Source organism: Schistocerca piceifrons, chromosome 6, assembly GCF_021461385.2.
Source record: "Schistocerca piceifrons isolate TAMUIC-IGC-003096 chromosome 6, iqSchPice1.1, whole genome shotgun sequence".
Lineage (NCBI taxonomy): Eukaryota > Metazoa > Arthropoda > Insecta > Orthoptera > Acrididae > Schistocerca > Schistocerca piceifrons.
This window is the reverse complement of record NC_060143.1, coordinates 562,683,208-562,708,060: the sequence shown is the minus strand read 5'-3', so window position 1 is coordinate 562,708,060 and position 24,853 is coordinate 562,683,208. Positions and strand designations below refer to the sequence as shown.

General features: G+C 45.1%; 1 protein-coding gene across 1 annotated transcript in view; it reads left to right on the top strand.

Annotated features, from left to right (window-relative positions):
• LOC124803020 overlaps positions 1 to 24,853 on the top strand; it is a 1,344,800-nt gene that overhangs the window by 756,718 nt on the left and 563,229 nt on the right. The gene's annotated exons all lie outside the window — the stretch shown is intronic.

Genomic DNA, 24,853 nt, shown 5'->3' with positions numbered 1-24,853 from the left:
GCTGATTCTTCCACCTTTAGAGGCAATTTCTCACTCTAAGGACAAGGTTGTGCCCAAGTTGCGGTAATGACGTGCAAATTCGCCGTCCATCAACAGCAGTCAGCACTGGTGCATGGTCCAGTGGACCCTGGAGGGGGTCGATACAAAGCAACGTTCACCTGGGCGCTCAATGCTGAACCGTTGCACGCCTGTTCGCCCGCACACATGTCCGCAGCCGTCGTTCACCACTGTCGTCTAAGGCCCGTTTTGCCCCACATTGGCCTCGGCACCTGTTTTGGATAGCGCCAGTTCACCGTGCACTGTGTATCTACCTAACCACCATGTTGACGTCGAACATAGGCAGTGGCTACGTTGTCACTGGACTGTGTACTAATCATTTTCATCTGGATTTTCTTAACACATTAACAAAGTCATATGTAAGAACCACAGAGACCTGCTAATGAAATAAACGTTTGTTTATTATCGCTTTCGAACAATCTATATATCATTAGGTAACGAAAAATTATTTGCGTAATTCCGTATAGTGAGGCTCTTACTGTGGCGTCAACTAAACTGAAGAATTCACTTGTGTATCTCAAATCGACTCCGACAGTAACCTGCATTCCGCAGCTCAGCATGGAACCCGATAATAGACAGTGAACTGACGGCATTTAACGGTCTCACGCCGGCGTGTACCACTAGTGGTCAACCTCGACTCCACCAATTCTACCGAAAGTGCACTAATGTACGATGTACTACCCAGCTGCCAGGTGCAACGAATAGCTGTGAATACAATTTACTACATCTACGTTTACATCACACTCCCAAAGGCACCTAATGATGTGTGGCGGTGGGTACTTTCGGTACCACTAGCTGATCTCTCCAACCCTATTCCACTAGCAATTAGTGGGTGGAAAGATTGATTGTCGGCAAGCATCTCTGTTGGCTCTAATTTCTCTAATTTTCTCTTCGTAGTTCAAATGGTTCTGAGCACTATGGGACTTAACATCTGAGGTCATCAGTCCCCTAGACTTAGAACTACTTAAACCTAACTAACCTAACGACATCACACACATCCATGCCCGAGGCAGGATTCGAACCTGCGACCGTAGCAGCAGCGCGGTTCCGGACCGAGGCGCCTAGAAACGCTCGGCCGGCAGGCTCTCTTCGTAGCCAACATGTGAGATGTATGTGAATGGAAGTAATATGTTGTCCGTCTCCTCCTGAAAAGTGCTTTCCCGAAACTTCAATAGTAAATATCTCCGTGATTCACAATGTCTCTCTTGTAACGTCTGCCAGTGGAATTTGTTTAGCATCTCCGTAACACACTCTCGCCCGCTAAACGATCGCGTGATGAAACGCGCCGGTCTTCGTTGGATCTCCTCTATCTCCTCTATCAGTCCTACATGACAGGGATTCCAGACAGATGAACAAACTCAAAAATGGGGCGAAAAAGCGCCTAATAAGCCACGTACTTCGTGGATGAGTTCCACTGCGTTAAGATTCTTCCGATGAATCTCCGTCTGCTATCTGCTTTTCCCATTATCTATTTTATGTGGTCATTCCACCTAAGCTAGCTCTGGACAGTTACGGGTGGATGTTTTACGGCAGACGCTGTCTCCACCTGTTTGTCATCAGTAGCTCTACAGTGGTGGATTTCTTTTCCTATGTATACGCACTATGTAACATTTATTTATGTTCATTGTCAACTGCCAGAGCCTCCACCACTCTTCAATTCTCTGCCGGTCGTTCTGCAAATTCTTACTGTCTTCTGGCGCTCTGCCGGTCGTTCTGCAAATTCTTACTGTCTTCTGGCGTAGATACTCTGGTATAGAGAATTGCATCATCTGCGAATAGCCTTAAATAGCATCCCACGCTTTCTAATGATCACTTATAAATATTGTAAACAGTAGTGGTGCTGCTACACTCCCCTGTGGTACTCCGGATATTACCTTCACACCTGTCGATTTAGTTCCTTTAAGAGCGACGAGTTGAGTTCTGTCTGCAAGAAAGTTTAGAATCCAATCGCAATTCTGCTCCGATGCTCCGTAAGCTCGTATTTTTTTCATTAAACGGCAGTGCGGGACGGTGTCAAATGCCTTACTGAAATCGAGGAACGCGGCATAAACCTGGGCACCGTGGTCCACTGTGCTGTGGATCTAATGGAGGAACAGAGCGAGCTGAGTTTCGCAGCATCTCTGTTTGCTGAATCCATGTTGATTTTTATACAGGAGATTTTCATTTTCTGAAAACGTCATAAATCTTGAGCTTAAAACGTGTTCCATAATTCTACAAGAGGTTGACGTCAACGAAGTAGGTCCATAATTGTGTGGATCTGTCTTACGGACTTTCTTAAAAACAGGAACGATCTGCGCTTTTTCCAGTCGTTAGGTACTTTTCGGCGCTCAAGCAATTTACGATAAATTACTGCTAGAAGGGGAGCAAGTTCTTTTGCATAATCTATATAGAATCTTATAGCTATGTCACCTGGTCCTGACATCCTTCCACTACTAAGCGATTGTAGCTGCTTTTCAGTTCCGCGATCGGTTGTCTCAATACCTGCCATTACGACGTCCGTACGATGATTGAGAGGAGGTACAGTGTTACCATCTTCCACGGTGAAACAACTTCGGAAGACGGAATTCAGTATTTCTGCCTTCTCTCTGTTATCTTCCGTTTCGTTGCCGGTGTGGTCGCTGAAAGAATGAATAGATGGTTTTGACCCACTTACTGATTTTACATACGACCAAAATTTCTTATGGTTTTTACGCAGGTTGGTTAACAACGTCTCACTTTCAAAATAATTGAACGCTTCTCTCATTGCTCTCCTTACGATCATTTTCGCTTCGTTCAGCTTTTGTTTTCGGCTAGGTTTTTACTTCTCTTGAATCTGAGAGGAAGTGCTCTTTGTTTACGTAGCGCTTTTCTAACACGGCTATTAAACCATGGTGGATTTTTCCCATCCCTTAAAACCTTACTCGGAACATACTTGTGTAGGGCATATTGAACAATGCCTTCGATTTTTATCCATTTTTATTGATGCTGACTGCTGAGGTGATCTGAAATTTGTATCCTGTCAGTCTTGCTGAGAAAATATATATCATCCCACCTTTCTTAACATTCCTTGTAGGACCCGTCGTCATAGATGCTGTCACAGCCTTATGATCACTGATACCTTCCTCTACGTTAGCTGTTTGTTGCCAGGAGGTATAAGACGTTAACCTCAAAAGTTGCTTCTCTATGTGCTCAAGGTAATTTTCGGACGAGACTTCCAGACTAATGCCACACGTATCCTTGTCTCTGGCACAAGTTTAGATAGCGTAACACCCCCAATCTATACCTGGCAAGTTGTAGTCACTCCCTATTACAACTGCATGATCAGGAAAATTACTAATGATATTCTGCAAGTTCTGTCTGAAGCGCTATAACACAACAGATCCTGACCCAGGTCGTCTATAAAAGCATCCGATCACCATTTTTGAACGTTCCTTAGTACTGAGTTTCACCCAGATTAATTCACATTCGGAATCCGTGATGAGCTCGCTAGATTTTATCGAATTTTTTACTGCAGTAAACACGCCGCCACCACTGGCGACTAACCTATCCTTACGATAAACATTCCAATCTGAACTCAGGATTTCGTTGTCATTGACGTCTGGTTTCCACCAGCTTTCTGTTCCCAAATACTATCTGTGCATTATGACCTTCAGTAAGCGATACTAATTCTGGGACCTTTCCTTGGATGCTCCTGCAGTTTACTAAAATAATATTAACCTTTTCTGTCTTTGATCTGCGAGGACCAAGATTCCCTGAGGTCGCTGTGGCTGGTTTAACAGACGTCTTTGATCCCAAGGGGGGGGTTCTCTAACCTAAAAAAGCCCCATGCGCACGCCGTACGTCCTCCGCTATTGTAGTAGCCGCTTCCTTCGTGTAGTGCACGCCTGACCTATTAAGGGGAACCCTGCAATTCTGCACCCGATAGCGGAGGTCGAGCACTTCGCATCTGATACCGTCGCAGAGAATCTTCCCCAGGAATTGGAGCACCTCAAGACCGTGTTCCGAAAAAACGGACACTCGGAATGGCAGGTTAGACGCGCTCTCCATCCCACCACCGCAGCACAAACTGTTGAGACGGATGAAGTCACGGAATAAGGGATAGCCACTGCCTTTATTCAGTACAATGGCGCACTATCGTGGAAAATCGGCCGTATATTAAAGAAACACCGAGTTAAAACCGTCTTTTGCCCGCCCAATAAAACACGGGCATTAGTGGGAAGAGTGAAAGATGATCTCGGTTTGAAGAAGGCCGGCATATACCAGATTCCCTGTGAGTGTGGGAAGACTTACATCGGACAGACAGTACACACCATCGAGGATCGATGCCGAGAACATCAAGGGCACACTGGACTGAAATATCCAAATAAGTCGGCGGTAGCAGAGCACCGTTTGTCCGAGAAACACGAGATGGATTATGAGCGTACCAAGATCGTGTCTCAGACTTCTAAACATTGGGACAGCGTTATAAGGGAGGCTATCGAAATTTGCACCAGGGAAGAAGATCTTATCAACCGAGATTGCGGCTACAATCTCAGCAAGGCTTGGGACCCGGCATTGAATGTAATTAAGAAGACTCTCAGCAAGAAGTTCGAACTGGCGACCAGGGCGGACGCAGCAAGCACAACGACGCTACGACACATTCCGACGCCCACGTCTTCGCGACCGCCGGCGCGCGGGTGCGGACGGCGAAGAGAATGGCCCGCGGGGGGAGGGGATTTAAATCGGTCGCTCGCCCTCAGGAGCTCAGTTCGTCTGCGCACCTGACGATGGCGACATGTCTGGTCGCCGAAATATTGTGCCCGTTGGACACTACGAACCGGCAGTATACCCGTGGACTGTTCGAGCAGTTATTATCCTTGACTGTTATAATTATTTTTTTCTTTGTTATAATTATCCTTGAACTACTGTTACAATCTCTATTTTTTATCTTTAACATTAATACTGTATAACACGTGGTATGTCCATAATGTTCTGTACAAACTAAGATTCGTTCAATCTGAATACGCCTGGTTAGGTATAAGAGAGGGCCTGCAGGCCCTAATCTTGCCAGGTAAAATAAATGCTTAGATAAAATAAATAAAAATAAATAAACGTGTTGTTGTTAGGGCCTCTCGTGTAGAGTGCTGAATGTGAACGCACAGTGTTAAGCAAGTCTCAAAGCTACCAGGCCCTGCACTGCTGACGCAGACGTCCCCCAGAGCGGCTCCGTGCTCTGCCACTGTCAGCCTGAGGCCAGGGGCAGGTCGGCCCGGCCAAGTGGCAGTGCAGGGCGGGCGCGGGCGTGGGCGTGACGCGGCACACAAGGAGCCGCGCGGGGCTCAGTAGTGGCGCGCTGGAGTGGGGGCGGCGGGGGCGGCGCCGCTCAGCTGTCTCATTAGTCGCGGCGCCGCCCGTTACCGCGCGACGAGCAGCCGGCAGGGGCGGCGGCCACGGACGCGCGACGTGGGACGCCGACGTGCGGTCGTTAGGCAGGCAGGCAGGCGGGCAGGCAGGTCTCTTCGTCGTGTGTCCGCCGGGCTGACGTCACGTGACGTGCTCATTCAGCGAGGAGGAGCTCGCGACAAGCGCTAACCGGGCGTGTCGCGGGTGCGCGCTTCCAGCCTGACGCTGTTCACCCTCCGGCGCTCTCATTATGGGGACACGATACGTACAGAGTCGAAATCAAAGTATACTGCGAGTCGAAGCTGCTGCTAGCTACTTCTCGCCCTTACATCATTTGTAGATTCAGGTCTCCAAAAGAAAAAGGAATACCTTAGCGGCATTTATTGTTTTCACATCAGCGTATGACACCGTGAGGCTGGATTAATTAATGTATAAGTTAAATCAAACACTTCCAAAATCAAAGATTACAGGACTAATTAAAGACACTGTATGTCCATCTTTTTAGAGATGGTTCCTGGACCGTTCAACAGTCGGCAGGTGATGGATGAAGTGATCACTGTAGCTAATTCCTACTAGTACCAGTACTGCCGGCCTCTGTTTTGATCACAACCGAGGTGGATTCTTTCCACACATCGGTTAGGGGCTTGAAGATAGCATAGTAAAACGCTGAAACTGGTTGCGAATTGAAGTAAGGTTGAAAATTTGACGGGTGAAAGGTGGTTAATTTGACAACCTCTAATGAAAAACATGCTTAAGCTCCTCTTTTAAAATCACCATTTGAGAACAGTCTCACACAGGGTACGGTTCAGGGTCCACTTTTATTTAACTTGGACACTAGCGACTTTGCCACCACTTACTCTCTAAAGTTTAGCTACGTCAACGATCTGGCGATAGCTACTCAAGGCAACAGACCTGAAAAAGGTGTACAAACATTTACTAGCGGATGAGAAATGTTCGGTCAGAATTACAAGAAGCGGAGCCTTCGCCCGAAGCCTAATACAAGAGAAGTCAGGTCACACCACCTAATCAACAGAGTAGCAAACACACAATTGAATGTAATCTTCCAAACAAGAAATTACTTCACTGTCGACAGCCCAAATATTTGGGTGTAATAGGACGGAAGCTAGAATTAAGATATAACGTATTTAAGAATCTGACTGGTGTAGCTGAGTATGTAATGCAATCATCTTAAGAGATACAGCACAGACCCTTGTGTATCTTACCGCTGAGTACTGTTCTCTTTTCAGTAGAAGTAGCCATGTCAACAAAATTGATACGCATCTAAAGGACGTGATGAGGTTCGTCACAGGAACTCTTGAACCCACACTAACACCATGGTTATAAGTGCTCCCCAGTATTAGCCCTCCGAATATCCGACGACAAGTTGTAACACGTGAATGGATGAAACTCAAGATCCAGAGGCTTAACAGCTCGTTAAACATTCAACAACTTCCCAAGCGCCGAACTTAAATCTAGCGAATCAACCTGGCTAAACATTGATCTACCCGACCGAAAACACTATAATGTAAGAGATGACTGGAGATATCAGCGGACATCCTTTCATGGCCGTAAGAAGTTTGTTACCTGCGACCATCCAACTCCTATGAGGTAACCGAACAAGAACAATACAGAGCTCTCTTAACGGTATCAGAATTGCCCACGCCGTGGGGAACTGCCGATGATGACCAACAGAACTGAAAAACAAACACTGGAGCGCAATTTGCACGACTGCCCTAAAGTAAAATAAATGAGTGCCTGAAAGGACTTGCTAGACGCAGTCTTTGGATATCGAACTGTGTTGGAAAATGGGAATCTCATCTTCTTTCAGCAACTGCTGTTCTCCAGTCTTCATTATTACTTAAATATACATCTACAAGTTGATTTTTTACAACGTACACAAACTCTAGAGATTGACGGATGAGGGGATAAGGAACGAAAGATCTAATGAACTTATGTTTGGAAAAGCATGGTTTCCATGCTAGAGAGCATTTGTTCAATCATATATTGTTACAGAGGCTGCGGTCTAATACGAGCTGTAGCCTGCAGCCACAATTACAGAATGTGTTGAAAATGGTTCCCATGTGCTTCAACGCTTGCGTGTACGCTAGCATTTTCTATCTCACATGTTCACATCGGCCAGGCTGCACCCGAACAGTGTCAATTGCAGCATTAATGCGCTGCTCCATTGCCTCCACATCTTGAATGGGCTCTGCATACACGATACTTCTGAGATGGCCCCATAACCAGAAATCGCACAAGTTCAGACCCGGTGAATGGGTGGCCCATGCAACAGCATCCCCCCGTCCGATCCATTGATCAGGAAAGAGACGACTGAGATGAGTCCGGACCTTAACAGTGAAGTGGGCTGGCGCACCATCACGTAGCAGCTACATAACCCTTCGAATCATCAATGACACGTCCTACAGCAGGGGAGGCAAAGTCACCCGCAAGAAACGCCGATAGTTCCAGCCTGTTACGTGACGTGGAAGGAAGACTGGTCCTAAAATACGGTCGCCAATTATCCCGGACCACACATTCCGGCTGCATCGATGCTGATGATGCGCTGTCACCATACCATGGGGGTTCTGCGCACTACCCCACACATGACTGTTACGAAAATTGAAGATACCATTCTGCGTAAAAGCGGCCTCATCTGTGAATAGGACGGGTGACACAAATCTCGGAATCGCGGTTGTATCGTCAAGAACCCAGGGACAAAACTGCTCTCAATGTGGAATGTCTGTCTCTGCTAAGCCCTGCACACGTTGTAAGTGATACGGGTAGTAACAACTGTCATAGAGAATGTCCGACACGGCCGTCTGGCTTATCCCGCAGTGGCAGGCCAACTGAACTGCCTGGTACTGACATGGCTGTCGCCTTCTACAGCGTTATCACATTTTCCTCCAACTCTGGTGTCCGATCACTTCGGGTATGTCCTTCACGATTTCCGCTTCCTGAAACGAGCATGTCTCAGACAAACTGCGAAACACTGTGGTTGTTGTCGGCGTGGATAAATCTCCTTATACAACTTCGCAGCCCGCCGCCCGTTGGCATTTGCCTTTCAATAAGTAAACACCATTTCGGCAAGTTCTCGATTCGAATACGAAACGTTGTGTGCAACGCTGTATCGCATCCACTATGAGGTGAGTCAGTGAATCGGACGCAACATTACCAATGACAGAGGCAGGATAGGCCGCTACGATATGTCGTATGAAGAAAAGAGTACCACCCTCTAGGCGGAAACCATGCATACTGTAACAGTGGCTCCATGATACAGCGCGTATTAGACTGCCGTCTGTGTAACAAAGTACGATTGAATAAACGGTACCTAGCACAGAAACCATGCATCTCCGAATACATTAGAGCTTTTTTGTTCTGTATTCTCTCATCGATCAATCCCTATAGTTTGTACACGGTGGAAAAAAATGGTTCAAATGGCTCTAAGCACTATGAGATTTAACATCTGTGGTCATCAGTCCCGTAGACATAGAACTACTTAAACCTAGCTAACCTAAGCACATCACACACATCCATGCCGAGACAGGATTCGAACCTGCGACCGTAGCACCAGCGCGGTGCCGGTCGGCCACAGCGGCCGGCCACGGTGGAAAAAAAAATCACCCTTTATATAGTTTGCCTGCTTGTGCTGATCGATACAATTTTATCTCTATTTTTATTAACCTAATTGAATGCACTTGTAAAATGTATTTCTATTAGCCATACGTTAAATAAATAACAAAGATATCCAGAGTTAATACGAGTAATTTTTTTTGGGTTTGTGACAGCAGTTTCACTACGTAAAACTACCGACGTTCCGATCACAGTTGCAAGCGACCTTCTTCAGGGTTTCAAGTCAATGGTGACAGAGCACCAGTATGAGTGAGTGCGGAAAACAGATTGATTATGGAGAACCTCGCGCACTGGCAAAACAGCCTCTTACTTTCAAGAGGAAGATTAGAGAGGCAATGGAAATAAACAAGCGACCCGCCAACATGAACAGAGAAGACGGGTACTGACTTCCGACGTCTTCGCTGCCACCAATAACAGCGTTACGGGACGAGAGCTCACGTGAAGCGTGGGAGACCGCAGCGGTCGCAGGTACATAGAGTACTGGAGCGCCTCAGCCGGCACTAGAAAGCAGGAACGTCACAACTGCCTCGTGGTTTTCCATTCACCCATTTCCACCAATGACAAGCATTAATACGAACACCAATCAAAACGTCAAGTTCCCACCAAGGAAAAGAAATAATATAAAAGCTTCTAACATCCCTCCCCCTCATCCTTAACAGGCTATCAGAATTAGATAACAGCCACGAATGAAAGTATACAAGAAAGAAAGTTCTCTCATTCAGCAGTAAACAAGAACACTCTGAAGAAGGTCACTTGCAACAGTGACCGAAACGTCGGTAGTTTTACATATTGGCAATGCGGTCACAAACTCAGGAAAATTTTATTGACTGTGACAGTGGCCTCGGAAGCTTACGTTTATATTTAACAAACATATCATCGAACTCCTGTTTAGATCAGGGACGGCCAAGAATTCTGCATGCGTCTGCATCTCTCTTGGCTGGGTGCACACTTCCGCAACTACCAAGCCACGCTGTCTGAGCGGAAAGACTGGGAAAATGCGAATGTGCCTCATTAGTTGGGGGTGCAGTCATGCAAGGAACAAAGAACCATTTGCATGTGGTTTGGTTTCGTATTCTTTTTTTCTAAGTGCTATAGATAGCAAGCAAAATAGATCCTCAGTATTATTTAATCACTTCTGGCTGGCTAAAGACACAATTAGACTTGTGCGGATGCGCTCTCTCTCTCTCTCACGAACTTTCACGGCAATCAACGTGATGATGCGAGCATTGAGTAGGGTGAAAGGGGCGCTGTGTGACTAGTGCGCGGCAGGCTGGGAATTCGGGTTGGACGGGATGCGTGCCGGTATGGTCGAAGCGATTGAGGCGACTGCTAGCGTAGAGCGGGAAATACGTGTTAAAGTCCCGATCCACCAAAAAATTTTCACTGAATTTATTTCAGTGTATGATGGCGGCCGATGTCAGAATTTCTGTTTCAATTCATCAGAATAAGATTCGTATCTCGCATAAACTGTCAGCACATGGTCGCATGCGGACAGGTTGCCCCGTAATCACAAACACACGTATGTTGATCGAAACTTGATATCCCTGTGGCCGAGTAGTTCTAAGCGCTTCAGTCCGGAACCGCGCTGCTCCTACGGGCATGGATGTGTGTGATGTCCTTAGGTTGGTTAGGTTTAAGTAGTTCTAAGTCCAGGGGACTGATGACCTCAGATGTTAAGTCACATAAAAAAATTTAAAAAACTTGCTATCACGTTTGCAACTTCGTTAGGGAGATGGGGAAACTACTTCTGAGGAAAACGTCCTGTAACATATGAACAGCCTTAATGTAAACAAATTTGTCTTTTAAACGCGACTTACGCTGCGTAACTATCAATCTGCGCAAACGCAGGGACGCTCTTATCTGTAGTGGCCAACGGTCTCAAAAACAGATGTGAGACTGGCAGTGCTCTATATATGTTTGGAAAACTATACCCGTCATTCCTTCAACGCCGCAATGAATTCTTCATAATCTGTGTTCTCTTTGACGGCAGTAAACTTATAGAGATGGCCGGTGTTCTTTATCAGAAATTTTCACTTCCGCAAGACCATTTCCTTTTTAAATGTATCCTCTTCCCACGTAAAATGAGAAACTCGTTGCTTCTCAACTTGCAACGCCTCACTGATTGCTGTGTGTAGTCAGCCCACTTAAAAAGCGAGGTTTCCTACCCATTCTGGATGTTCTAATTTTCGTTCCTGCTCTCCTTTTTGCTCCGGAATTTCAGCAATAGCGGGCCTCGGACTGAAAAATCGTTCCATGGATAGCCTTTTACTTAACCAACTTATTTCACAGTAGTATACTATTCCTTCGGTTGCTTGAACTAACGGTGTAGCTTAAAATAATTTACTATTAGTACAAAAATTTCATCACGCGCTTCATACCTACAAACTTAGAACAAAATGAGTCTTGATGTACAGAACAATGGAACTCATGCAAATCTTAAATTTTTGCTCTTTTAACATCAACTAACACTTTCAATTTTTGGTCTCTGTGCTGTCATGTAGTTCTGACGAAAATTTGTGGTACCTGTCGATTATGCGACGGCAATATAGATAATGAGAATTCTTATCCTTCTCTTTGAAAATGGTCACTCATATTCACTTTCAAAGGCTTGTGACGATAGAGAGGTAGAGTTCCATTTTTGCAGAAAAACCACTGGCTCTACAATATTTATTTATTCCACGAGCAAACAACGAAGGTGGTGGTGGTTAGTGTTTAACGTCCCGTCGACAACGAGGTCATTAGAGACGGAGCGCAAGCTCGGGTTAGGGAAGGATTGGGAAGGAAATCGGCCGTGCCCTTTCAAAGGAACCATCCCGGCATTTGCCTGAAACGATTTAGGGAAATCACGGAAAACCTAAATCAGGATGGCTGGAGACGGGATTGAACCGTCGTCCTCCCGAATGCGAGTCCAGTGTGCTAACCACTGCGCCACAGCGAAGGTTAAACACCGCTGGTACTACGATCGGACCGAAGTCGTGCCTACCGAATAATACCGCACCAAGTACCAGAAGGAACAGTGTCGCATCCCACTGTTAAATGAAATGTCACTCTGGTAGTTCATAGAAGGGCGGTGTAAAGTTTAGACCTACCTAGTAGTGTCGAGAGAGGCAGAGACCCACACTGCACGCGTGCAGCACACTGAGCACGAGAGACATTTTGCACAACGTCGCTGACTGTGTTACACATGAAGAGGTGTCCGAACGTCTGTGATACCATGTTATCAGTCGAACGACGTCGGAGGATACATTTCTCTTGCACTCGAGACGAGCACTGTAACAGTGTGCCTACGTCCGACTTTACATCCCCTGGTGTTAGCCGGAAAACAGCGGAAGTTTTGTGAATTGTCCGGTCTCTGTGACGAAATATACATACTGTACATTTGCGTGTCCTGTTTTTTGTTGTCAATCTGAAGCAGCATCGGACTATTTCTTGACAGTATTCAAGAAAAAAACTTACTCGCAAGATACAAGTGTCACTGTAAAATGTTCCATGTCCGTATGCCAGTGTGACATGTCTCCTCTCAATCTAGTACTTCCATTCTTCAATATAGGTAACTCAAAGGACATACTGTGTTCAGAAAGGGATCTTCTGACGCATTTTCTGCGTAACAGTGAATCTATCACATCTTGAATTCCTAAACAAGTTTCCATAAGTCATTTTAAAGTCTGCACAGCTTAAATGAACAGTGACACTTTTCACATTTTAAGTGGCATCAGCCATTGTCCTTTGGTATTCAACGCAGTAACCGTAAAGAAAAATATATTTATTTGTATATCTCAGTATTAACCATGAAATCTCTGCTTAGCTTCTTTATTCTTGCCATTGGAGTCCTTACCCCGACTCGTATGTGTTCAACCCATGAACCGATCTCGTACTCTAGATGCATATTCGCCTCATCATGCCGGCCCCAGAAACTCACCCCACCCACTAGCCGAGAGGACATCCCTGTGACACCTGTGGTCTTAGGTCCAGCAGAGACGTGTGGGTAATATTCGATACACCACGGCGATATCGAAATCTGTGCCCTTACAAGTTGAGAATAAAAGCGGGAAAGTAACCCCAGATGTCCCATGTGACAAAGCGAGGCATAACTCCTGTCAGAAGTCAAGAGAGTTTTCCTGAGATCAACAGAAGCAATTGCATCATCACCTTCTCCCTGAAGAATAGGGCTGTGGGCAAGCATGGCCCCTACACGTCGAAATCAAAACTTAATGGAGGAAAGGCAATCGCCTCGTTCGTCTGCTGTTATACCCTTTTAACGCCAAATTCGCAGGACTGTCCTAACAGATACGTTCGTGATTCTTCCCACTTTGACTTCTGTGGTTATTTCACGCTGTGTTGCTTGTCTGTTAGCACTGACAACTCTGAGCAAACGTCACAGCTCTCGGCCGTTAAGAGAAGGCTGTCGGTTACTGCGTTGTCCATGGTGAGAAGTAATGCCAGAAATTTGTTGTTAGCATACTCTTGACACTATGCATCACGGAGTAATGAATGCCCTAAGATTTCCGGATTGGCATGTCCTGTGCATCTTGCTCCCATTACCATTCTGCAGCCACAGTGACTTCAGACACCTTTTCACATGAATCACCTGAGAACAAATGACAGTTCCGCCAATGCTCCGCCCTTTTATAACTTGTGTACGTGATAATACCGTCATCTGAATATGTACATATCGCTACCCCGTGACTTTGTCACTTCAATGTAACGGAGACAGAGAAATGTGACCGACCAATTAGGAAATGTGCTACTATGGATGACTGATAGCAGTGTAGCTGCCATATAGGAATCTTCGTTGACCATCTTGTTTCTTTGAAGAATTTCACATCTTCAGTCTCTCTAGCGTCGACAGCCGTTTCTGCGAAGTTGGCCGGCTCGTGGAGTATGCTCTGCAGCGCCTAGTTTTGCCGGGTCTGGAGCCTCGTTGTGTGAGTGCTACCGGCGTTACACCAAACAATGCTGGCGCTGTCCACAACGGTCCGAAGGAACGTCTTGTACATAGTGAGTTCGCAGATGGTTCAAAGCTCATTGCTTGAGTTAAGGGCTGCGTACAGGGCCCCAGATGATATGTCCTGCTTCTAACTTCTTAGATAGGTTGCGTTTCAAAGATGACTCCCAATTATTTCACTGTGTCAATCCGATGTATTGGTTCTCCGAAAAGCTGAAAGTCTGGGATGGCTGGTTGTGTCGTTTAGTGAGAATGATGGAGTGGCTTTGTTGGAAGCCAGTGCCCTGTTGTTTAGCTCAGGCTTCCAGCGCGTGGCAGGTGCCTTGAAGCTTCTTGTAATAATCACCGAGGCATCAGCGTACACTGCTTGCATCACGCGTGGCGTGTGGGGTAAGACAGAGGTGTACACGAAGTACATTACGGGACCATGGACTGGTCCCTGCCGCATTCCAGCCTTAATCGCTCGCCGTATTGAGGCAACGTTGCCGTCTCGAACGACGGAAGTCCACTCCTCGAGGAAGGTTTTGAATTACTGAACATATGAAGTGAAGAGGCCCAACACGAAGACTTTATATAGGAGCCGTTCATGCCATACGCTATGGAAGGCAGGTGACATACGGAGAAGATTGCCCCACAGTATCCTATATTACTTATGGCCACAGTTTCTTCTTCTACAATGCGCAGAGTTTGTTTCGTTGTAGAGTGGCCGCCCCGAAAATAAAACTATTCATCAGGAGTGATGTTATCGACTCGGAGTCGTATAAGTAAGTTGAAAACTTTTCCTAGGTTTGGAGGAGGCTTTCTGTTTCTGTAGCTGCCGGGGTCTACATGGTTCTTCCCCGGTACTGACACAATCACTATAACTCCTTTCCTCCATGTTTTTAGGTATTGGCTGTTGTAGATGATGGAGTTGAAAATTTCTGTTATGGCGTTGTAAACCTCGAGGCAGCTCCTTGAGCATTTTGTTCGGAATTTCATTGAGCAGTCCTTTGATGACTGCGCGGACTTCCTGGTGTGTCACCGCTGGCTGCTGTGGGTTATTTTCTTCTTCGTCTGTAGCGCGAGGTCCTGAAGTTCTTCCATTGGCAGGAAGTTAGTCGGGAAAATGGCAGCTAAAGCGTTCACACGCTTCTGTGTGGTTTGGTCTCTGCATGTGGCTCTGTTGCGGTGTCAGGCATGAACGTGTTCTCAAGAAATATCGCCCTAAACACCACGTCGTCGGTGCTGGCTGCAGTTCAGCAATTTCATCTTGCCATCTCTTGCGGTGTTCGACGAGCACAGCCTTTATCTGTCTTCGTAGAACGTTGAGTCTCCCTCTTCAGCCTCTAGTCTTCGTTGAATGCGTTTCTCTATGTGATCATTGCTAAGATTTCCCGTGGCAGCGATGTGACAGGGAGATCATGGTTTCTTTTAGTAGGTGTCGAGGCGACAGCGCTGCCCATAATGGTGTTAAGCCTCTCGGTAGCGTCTTCCACATTTCAGCTACGCGACTTGTAAGAACTCTGTGAAAGTTGTTCTAGTCAGCCTTCTACGTGTCGAGGCGTTGTATCCTTTGCACTGGCTCCTCTGCAAGACAGAATGTTACTGGAAGATGGTCTAACAGAAGTGCATGGACGAATTTCGGGCAGAAGAAGTTGTAGAAGCCATTGCAAATGGCAATGTCGAGATCATATGTCCTGCCTCTGTTGTGCGGATATAATGTGTGTTCTTCAGGAACATAAATTTATGAATGATGCTTTCTAGCTGCTTGTGAGTTCCAGGCCTTTTCCTTGTCTACGTAGTCACATCCGGCAAACAGCTTCCCCTGGCAGGGTGTGTCTTTTGAGTGAAGATGTTCCGTTGATGGTAGATTCATTTCTATGAAAGCCGTCATCCCTCGGCTGGTTTCGATTGCAGTATCTCTTGTTTCCATCGAGCTGACGGGTGGCGCAGGTACATCGTCTAGGATATTGACCATCGGATGAAAATTGCAGTGCCGCGTGCAGCAGTCAGTCTTTAGCACCTGCAGCAGACGAAATTTGCTATATTTGTTCAAAGGAGGAGGCTTCAGGAGGGTCTCCCTCACCACGCAGATGTCAATATTTTCCTTGTGCAGGAATTGCCAGAACGGAAACAGGTGACGGCAAATACGACTGGCACTTCAAGTCTTCCTTGCGTCCATAGACGCTCTTTACTTATTGTCAGGTTTGTGCTACTTGCGTGAGGGCTGTCTTGACAATGATCTCTGGATCACTCTTGATGACGTCTTTTACTTCTTACAGGGTCTTCGTGATTAGTTCCACGTCTGTTGTCATATCATGTTCTGTGGTTGTTGGTTGTGTTGTATGGGACTATGATTTTACGGTATATTGACAATTTTTACTTATGGACCGTCTGACTGCAACTGAATAAAACACAATTTTAGTGCCATACGCGTTTCGCCTTTATTTTCTGCAAGGCATCATCAGTGGCCTGGAATATGTACATATGTTAGCTATTTTATTTACATTTTTATCATTTTGCCTATAGGTTATAAACAGTTCTGGTGGTTGCTATTTCCTATTAAGTAGTAATGTTTTGAACTGTACTTACAGGTTGCGTGGACAATTTCTTACATATTACGCTCCTGTTGCATTTTTGGTGTTGTTCTTCATCTTATGAACGCCAATTTGCGGTTTTTTCCACATCCCACAGCACTATGCACTAAACGCTTGTTTTAATGCAATGTTTTGGTTTCTGTTGCCGACTGTCAAACGTTTTTGCCCAAAGATCGAAACTTATGAGTGTAATTATTAAAGTATCTCTGGTCTGTTACTGTATGCATTTGTGTAAGCGTTTGTGTGTGTGTGTGTGTGTGTGTGTGTGTGTGTGTGTGTGTCTGTGTGTGTATGTGTTTTGGTGTGAGATATATATTTTTATGCTATGTGTGTGTGTGTGTGTGTGTGTGTGTGTGTGTGTGTGTGTGTGTGTGTGTGTGTGTCTGTATTTTTGTGTGGTGTAATTTTTTTTTGTATGCGTGTGTGTGTGTGTGTGTGTGTGTGTGTGTGTGTGTCCAGATGGTGTGGGGAAGAGTTTTCTTGTTTTATGTTATCATTTCCTTTATTAAGTGTAGTAGGGAGCCTGTGCTGATGTGTGTTTCTTCATTTATCACATGTTTGTTTTCTGCTATGGCTTTCTGGATGTGGAAGTTTTCTTGTGTTTGTATAAGATGTTTGTCATGGTTGCTTATTCTCATTATTTTCATTTCTTGTTCCATGTTTGTAGGATGATGGTTGTAGTGTTTTAAATGCTCTGCAAATGTGGAATGATTTGTTTCATACTTCCAACATCTGATATGTTCTTCGTATCTTGTTTCAAAATTCCTGCATGTCATGCCTGTGATTGTCCTCTTGTGTTGGAGTGTTCCATTACTGATGTATAAGCGGTAGACCCTGACGATGATGAGTGCAATAAGTCCTTCCACAAACTTCTAGCAAGTATTTTCGTAAGCGGAGATGGTTCCGCTGCACATTCTATCCGGATCGGACACCGCCATTGAGGCATGCTTATCTCTGACCGAAATGCAGCGTTCGCGGCATCATACTCAAGGTGTACTATATTGTAACGTCCTTTGTTCTGCTTGACAATAGGAGGGCAAACTACGGTCTTCCGAGGGATGTGCCCTCCAGTTTCAGGCGATGACGGCTCAATGGCAAAAAAATTTTTGACGTTTCATGTGGTGTCAGGGCTCGTGCTCAATTTAATAAGACACATATTCTAATGTGATTTATGGTAGCTGGCTCATCCTGCTAACTTCGTGTATTACCAGGCGTCTGATTCTCATACTCTGTTTTATTAATGCTGTTAACGACTGACAACGATTTGATTAGATATACTGGAGATTGTATGTGAAATTCTGCTGTATCTGTGGCTGCAGTTACGCTGGTGTCCAAAATTAAAGCAATAAACTGCTATTTCCCCGTCCTGTGTCTAAATCACTATACAATCTTACAAACTGTCAACAGATGTCGTTACGATCGTGTTCTGCACGGAAGGTAGCATTGCAATCAACGGACGTCTGGGCACCTATCAAGCGGGATTGTGTTTACATGGTAGTACTAAATCTACAATCGCTGTGCACAAAGACACAGACAGTGCAGTATAGCACAGAGAAGACGCCCACAGACCCTCTACCCCGGAGGGCCATAGGAAGAATGAAAGTAGGAGAGACGAAAAATGATGTGGCCCAACGGCTTTCTGTGAATCGTTCAGTTATTTCTCGGATGAGGCAGCAGTTTATAGTGACCGAAACTGTATCCCGGAGACTAGGAAAGGGCGACTACAGGTGACATCAGAAAGACAGGACCGTTATGTGGCTTTAAGGGCACGACGGTACCACCTTAGTACTCCACGACAGCCGGCCTCTGTCCGCGCAGCATCCAGTGGAAGTGTTGGGTGGAAGCAGGCGGTGTACAGAAGGCTTCAGCAGAATGGCTTTCTCCTTCGGAGACTTGCTGTCTGTTTACCTCTGGCATGTCTTCACACAAGGGAACGTCTAGATAGGAGCCGTCAGCATCCCACATGGAAGGTCGAACTGCGGCCCAATGTTCGCAGACGAGCTCCGATTTGGTATGGACAGTGATTCTCCATGGCTTCGCATCTAGAGAGCACGTGGAACACGATTTCGGGGCCTAACCATTGTGGAAAGAGACCGATATCGAGGAGGATGCCTAATGGTGTGGGCAGGGATTATGTTGACAACTCGAGCACCTCTTCATGAAAACAGCAAGATTTAACTGCTGTTGGGTACCGTGAGGATATCTTGGGATGTTACGCGCGTTCGTTGCAAGGTGCTGTGGGCCCAGACCTCATACAGCACAGGTGGTCGATGTTTCTTTGGAAACAGAATATATTGTGCACACGGTGTGGCCTGCTCACTCTCCGTGATTTGAATCCCATAGAGCACGTTTGGGGTGCACTAGGGAGACGGGCTGCATCACGTCAGCATCCACCAACTACTCTCCTAGACTTGTGAGAAGCTCTACAGGAAGAGTGGGCGTTATTGCCTCAGCATGAGATTGATGACACCATTCTCAGCACTTCCAGTCGTTGTCAGGCCTAATTGGCAGCAGAGACGCTCATACCCAATACTGAGCACATTAATCAATTGTCAGAATGTGCGTGTAAATCCGTCTAGCTGGAAAAAAATGAACATTTGTGTCTACCGTTATGTATCAGTTGATTAGTTCTACATTCTTTATATTGTTTCTTCCTTACTGTCACCATACTATCACCTGTTTATACTGTTTTGTGGCAAAATAAACGCAAACTTGCAAGGTTTCCGTTTGTTGCTTTAATTCTGGACACGAATCTATTTGGCCTTTGCATTCCGTTCTAGCAGGAGTAAGTATTCGAACACCACTACGGCGTAGATCAATACGTTGTTTAGCAGGCAACAATTCTGAATACATGCAGCCATGCATTCCTTGAATATCTTGTGCCACGCCCTGATCCTTGTAACGGAAACGCAGTGCTCTCCGTATACTTGTGCTGTTCGTGGATGAATTTCGGTTCCTCACAATAATGCCGCCTTAACGAAAGACACTGCACAACTTTAATCGTCTTTCGAGGTCCCCATCCCTATGTTTCAAGCATTCTCAGTGCAGCGGACGTTTGAAGGGTGAACGTGTTCGCACTGCCCGCACATGGGTGCGCACCCTTGTCCCCCTAGCAGAGAATTTGGGACCTCGAGGCTCTTAAAGTGTACACACTGTCCTCTGTAGACAACGGCATTACGATCCTTTAAGTGGTTTTCATTTTACAGCTTGCAACTGGTTTCATTTTATGCGCCGCTTATAAAAGGCTAGGCGTCGGCTCGGGACGTAGACTCGACAGTTGACTCTCCAGAATGAGATTTTCACTCTGCAGCGGAGTGTGCGCAGATATGAAACTTCCTGGCAGATTAAAACTGTGTGCCGGACCGTGACTCGAACTCGGGACCTTTGCCTTTCGCGGGCAAGTGCTCTACCAACTGAGCTACCCAAGCACGACTCACGCCCCGTCCTCACACCTTTACTTTGTCCTCGAAACGCAAAGGTCCAGAGTTCGAGTCCCGGTCCAGCACACAGTTTTAATCTGCCTGGAAGTTTCAGTTGACTCTCCAGTCGATTTTCCTTGTCAGGCCTTGCAGTCCACATAAATTCACGGCGGTGAGAATGATACCGAGCAGCACACTTTTACCGTCCATGTGACAGGGATAGCTAAGTGGGGTGTCAAAGATACCACTCTCGGTATAAGCCTATAAGCCAAGCCGGCTTAGCCGTACGTTGTGGCCTCGCTTAACGCCTGCAGCGCAGGCAACCCAACTGTCATTCCTTTGCGGTGTGCAGCCACTGTCCCTCGTGGGACAAAGAACGCTTCATAGTTCTTCACGAACTTTAGAATTCCCCAAATGAAGACTTTCGAAAGTTTATGTTCCACTTCCGCTACGTTGTAGCATGGTATGCTCTTGATGTTGATCTTGTTTGTCACCTTCAAACAGTGTTTTGTACAGACTAGAGTAAGTTTAAAGTACTAAAATCACCTTACTTTGCTGTAAATGGTGTTTAGTGGTTTTGTTTCTGCCCGTCGCGTAACTTCTTGTAGCTATCAGAGCACTGTATTACCATAGGTGAGGGGTCATCTGCTTCTCTTGCTGGTACTGCTACTGCTGTTGTTGTTGTGGTTGTTCGGCGTGTCTGACAGCTACATGTATTCATTTTTGAATGATACTGGTTGGTCGTTTCTTTAGCGGATGGTTGTGGTGATGTTATTGTCTTTGCTTGTTTCCTTTTGGTGGATAATCCAGCTGCACTCGTAGAGAAATGTTGAGCATCGTTTGTAGGAGTCGTAGCGGCGCGTCTCTTCCCAGTTGGTTACTGTATATTTATCTCCTGCTCACTCGCATTTTCCGAGGTGATAACCATTCCTTATTAGTGTAAATGTGCCGCTTCGTCGTTCTCGTACCCCTGCCTCCCTCTGATCGTCGTAATTAGAGTGGCTGATGGGGAAAACTCGGTGGCGATCGATAGACCAGCTCTGAAGCGCCTGAGGCCAATGTACGCTATGGACTAGTGACCTCTACGATAACTGCCTGATCGGCTGATCCTGGCGGAGGTTCGAGTCCTCCCTCGGGAATGGGTGTGTGTGTTTGTCTTTAGGATAATTTAGGTTAAATAGTGTGTGAGCTTAGGGACTGATGACCTTAGCAGTTAAGACTTCATAAGACTTCACAGACATTTGAACATTTTTTGAATAACTGCCACGCTTCCCATGAACAAAATCGTATTCGCAGTTATAGCTGTAATTCATTCATTACCCTATGTTAACGAACTATATTACACACTGAAAAGTGATCAGAATCAGTCTGAAAAATTTTGTAAGAGTGTGTTGCGTAGATCTTAGAAATAATTGTTAAGAAAAAATTCGATACGTTGAGCCGTTTTCGAGTTAATTAGCGTGGAAGTTAGGCATCAGGCAGTTGCGGAAGCAAATTGAAGTGGCGCACCATAGATGCTGTCGTCAAACGTGTTCTCCGTCTGTGTTCCTAAAAGCGAGCAATAGGGCGATACTTAAATTATGAGGGTAGCTAAAGGCCCAGCAGTCTCGTGAGTTATCATTTTCGCTATGAGAACAAATGGCGAGCTGCTTGAATTTGCTCGTGCAACTGCCTGATTTCGTCAACCTTAGTGATAATTAACTCGGATACGGCGCAACGTATAGTATTTTTCCCTTAAGAATTATTTCTCATCACAACGTACACTGCAACACTCTTACAAATTCATCAGACTGTTTCTGACCACCTTGTTTGTATATGAGAAGACTGGTCAGTTTTTGCTAACAATAAGTATTTCTCTCACGACAGAATATTAGACTAATCGTTTTCGTGACATGACTTGTAAACAAAAAGTCACAACTGTGGCAGATCACTATACCCACAAAAAAGAAAAGAAAGATTATTACATCTCCAGCCAATTAAAGATTTCTGGGTGTTGGACGTTTGATGGTAAACGAACAGCGACCAAATTTATATGACTCTGAAAAAAGTACTCGAGAAAAAAGTGTGTGATAGGGTTCCACATTTAAAAAAAATTACTTCGATTTGCTGCCATTGGTCTTCAAGAATATGCTATTTCACCAACAGTTGAGTCTGTTACCCTTTTTTCAAGCTTCTCAGTTCACATCCCCATGATTTTGCCTTCTCTGCTCGCCAACCCACCCCTCCCCAATATATCGCTGACTCTTTTCCACCATCTTAATTTGATATATTTATTTTTGGCCTTTTTAAAAACGACGGAGCGCAATTCCTGTGTTTTCTCGGGCGTCAATGGTCCCCTTGTATAGTGTGATTTCAGTGGGCACTGTGAGCTGGACATTAATTGTACGCCAAACTGTCTGGTGCCCTGATGGCTACTATCAAAGAAAACAATCGTCATAGGATAAGAAATGTGATAGGTGTTACAACTGTCTGCTCCACAAAGCATATTGACAAACAGCAATTTAGGGAACCAATATTCATTCCGGTAGCAGCCAACGATGTTATAGCTACCACGTCAAAAAATTGATGACGAAATATTAATTGCAGTCTTCATTAAAGGTGAGCATAAAATATAAAAAGAACACATCATACAACAAGTTAGGATTCAGAGCATTGTGCACCTTGGCAGAAATCATGCAGACTTCGAATCAGCGCTTACGATATTTACATCATACACGCAAACGACAATCACGATGAAGCAGGTATAATCTGCTTCCATCACCGAAGAACAGTGTGTGTCAGTCCATTCTCCAGACGATTCTCTGGAGACTCTGTGCTATCCTGCATCTCCACCAGAGGAGTCATGGTAAGCGAATCGACGCTTCTCTGAATGAAAGATATCGACTCAGCACAAGTCGCTTGAGACTGTTTGTTGGGAATCGCTCCACCAGATATTAGAAGAGTAGTTGCGTCCATGAACGAGAGATGTAAAGCACTTGCGTCACATGCGTAGGGCCTACCCCCTGCCCTCAACCAACTGAATACTAGGTAGAGTTTCTTCCACACTAAGGAAAATTTCTTCAGAGTGCTAAGTTAAGATTACGGAGTACGAGAAACATTAAACTTGCCGGTTTGATGCTACAAATCTAATATGCCCCCCCCCCCCCCCTACCTCCTGTCCCTCTTCACTCCGCTCCATCCAACCCATGACATGAGGATAACTTGTCTCTGGAAATTGTTAAACTTTACTGACGTCGGCAGACGCAGATTGAGTTCGTTGAAGTGGGACTTCCGTAGCTCACTAGGTTTTCTGAATGTGGTGAAGGTCAAACAACAGTCGGCTGCATGAACTGCATTAACTGACTTTTGAGAGGTTCAGTGGAGAGCTAGACGGCAGCGACACCTAACACCCGTGATTTAAAAAAATAGCAGTCTGGCATCACTGATTACTTTTATTATGTTTTGTCATTCGGTGCCATTATGTACTGCAGTTTGTATTTTTATCATTGTTTGCCACTGATGCGAATGAATAAATGAAAACCACCCCAAGAGGATACAATCTACGTCCATCTTTATGCAGATGGTTGCGGGACCTCGGCTGCTCAGTGCAGAACGTTAAATCAAAACACTCTCAGCCGTGTAAATTTCCAAATTTTTATTCCATTGAGCAACCACTTTTGGCGATATATAACGCTACCTTCAGGCCATCTGACAGACGTGTAGGAAGATTTACACCTCTGGCCGAGTCGAAATAGGGGCCCACATTCAGTGACTGGCATCAGTAGATTTTCGACACTGCGATCACTTCAATCATCACATGCCGACTTGCAGGAGATAACTGACAAATGAAGGACAATTACATGCAGATCATTTTCTTTCCACGAAACCTGTGTAACTTCGTCAGCTTGAAAAAGTGCTTTTAACACTGGCACTTCATTAAACTGAACGCCATTTTCAAATTAAAGCTCGACCTGCGAATAACGCCTTCGATGTAGTTATTAAATAGGATAGAAGATAAACGATGTCAGTGTGTTACATATTTGTCTGTTGGGACTAGATCAGTTGGTTTTCGAGTTAGCTCCAACGCAATTATTTTAGCGAATGCTTTAGATACCCGACAGCGATATAAAGGATTCCCTCTGAATTCCATCTCAAAAATCAGTAAATATGAATTGCGTTTATTATTTAAAGTCTCATTAATCAAAATATTGCTCTAAAAGAAAAATGGCATCAGTAGCTGAACATTCATTTCTATAATCCTTTTTTCTTCAGTAAGCAAGTATCTAGCTGTCGCTTTAGTCTTTTGTCTACAGTCCTGACGTGCAGTTTCTAAACTGTATCATGGTAACCCTATTCTTCTGCAGCTATTGCAAAATGTTTCGTCACCGTGCTTGTACGATGATATTACCTTCACGCTCTTCCATTGTTAAAGAATTTTTATTTGCTTCCAGCACAAAAAGGATGTCATACTCACACTAATTAACTCTGCAATGACTGTATCCATACCGGTTGCCTTTCAATTTTTTGTCGCTGTTAATTCTCTTTCCATATTAACATAAGCAGTGCTTTTACTTCTTCTAAATATGTTCTCCGTTCAAGTTATTGACTACATTCTTATCACAAAAATTCAAAGAAGCGCTGGAGATTACCGTCACAGTAACTTGACGTCACTTTAAAATATAATTAAATGGTTAGTTTTATAAAATCAGTATCAAATTGCAGAAAAACTTGTCTTTTGTGCGTACTCCGTCGTCCTTTTATTACTTCTGTATTCTTGATTCTACTCAATCAAATGAAAGGCTGTTTTTTTTTTCTTTTTCGAACGCGTTTCACTTCTTTTTATTTGTGAGACCTCTTCAGTGGCCTGTAATAAACGTTTCTTTTAT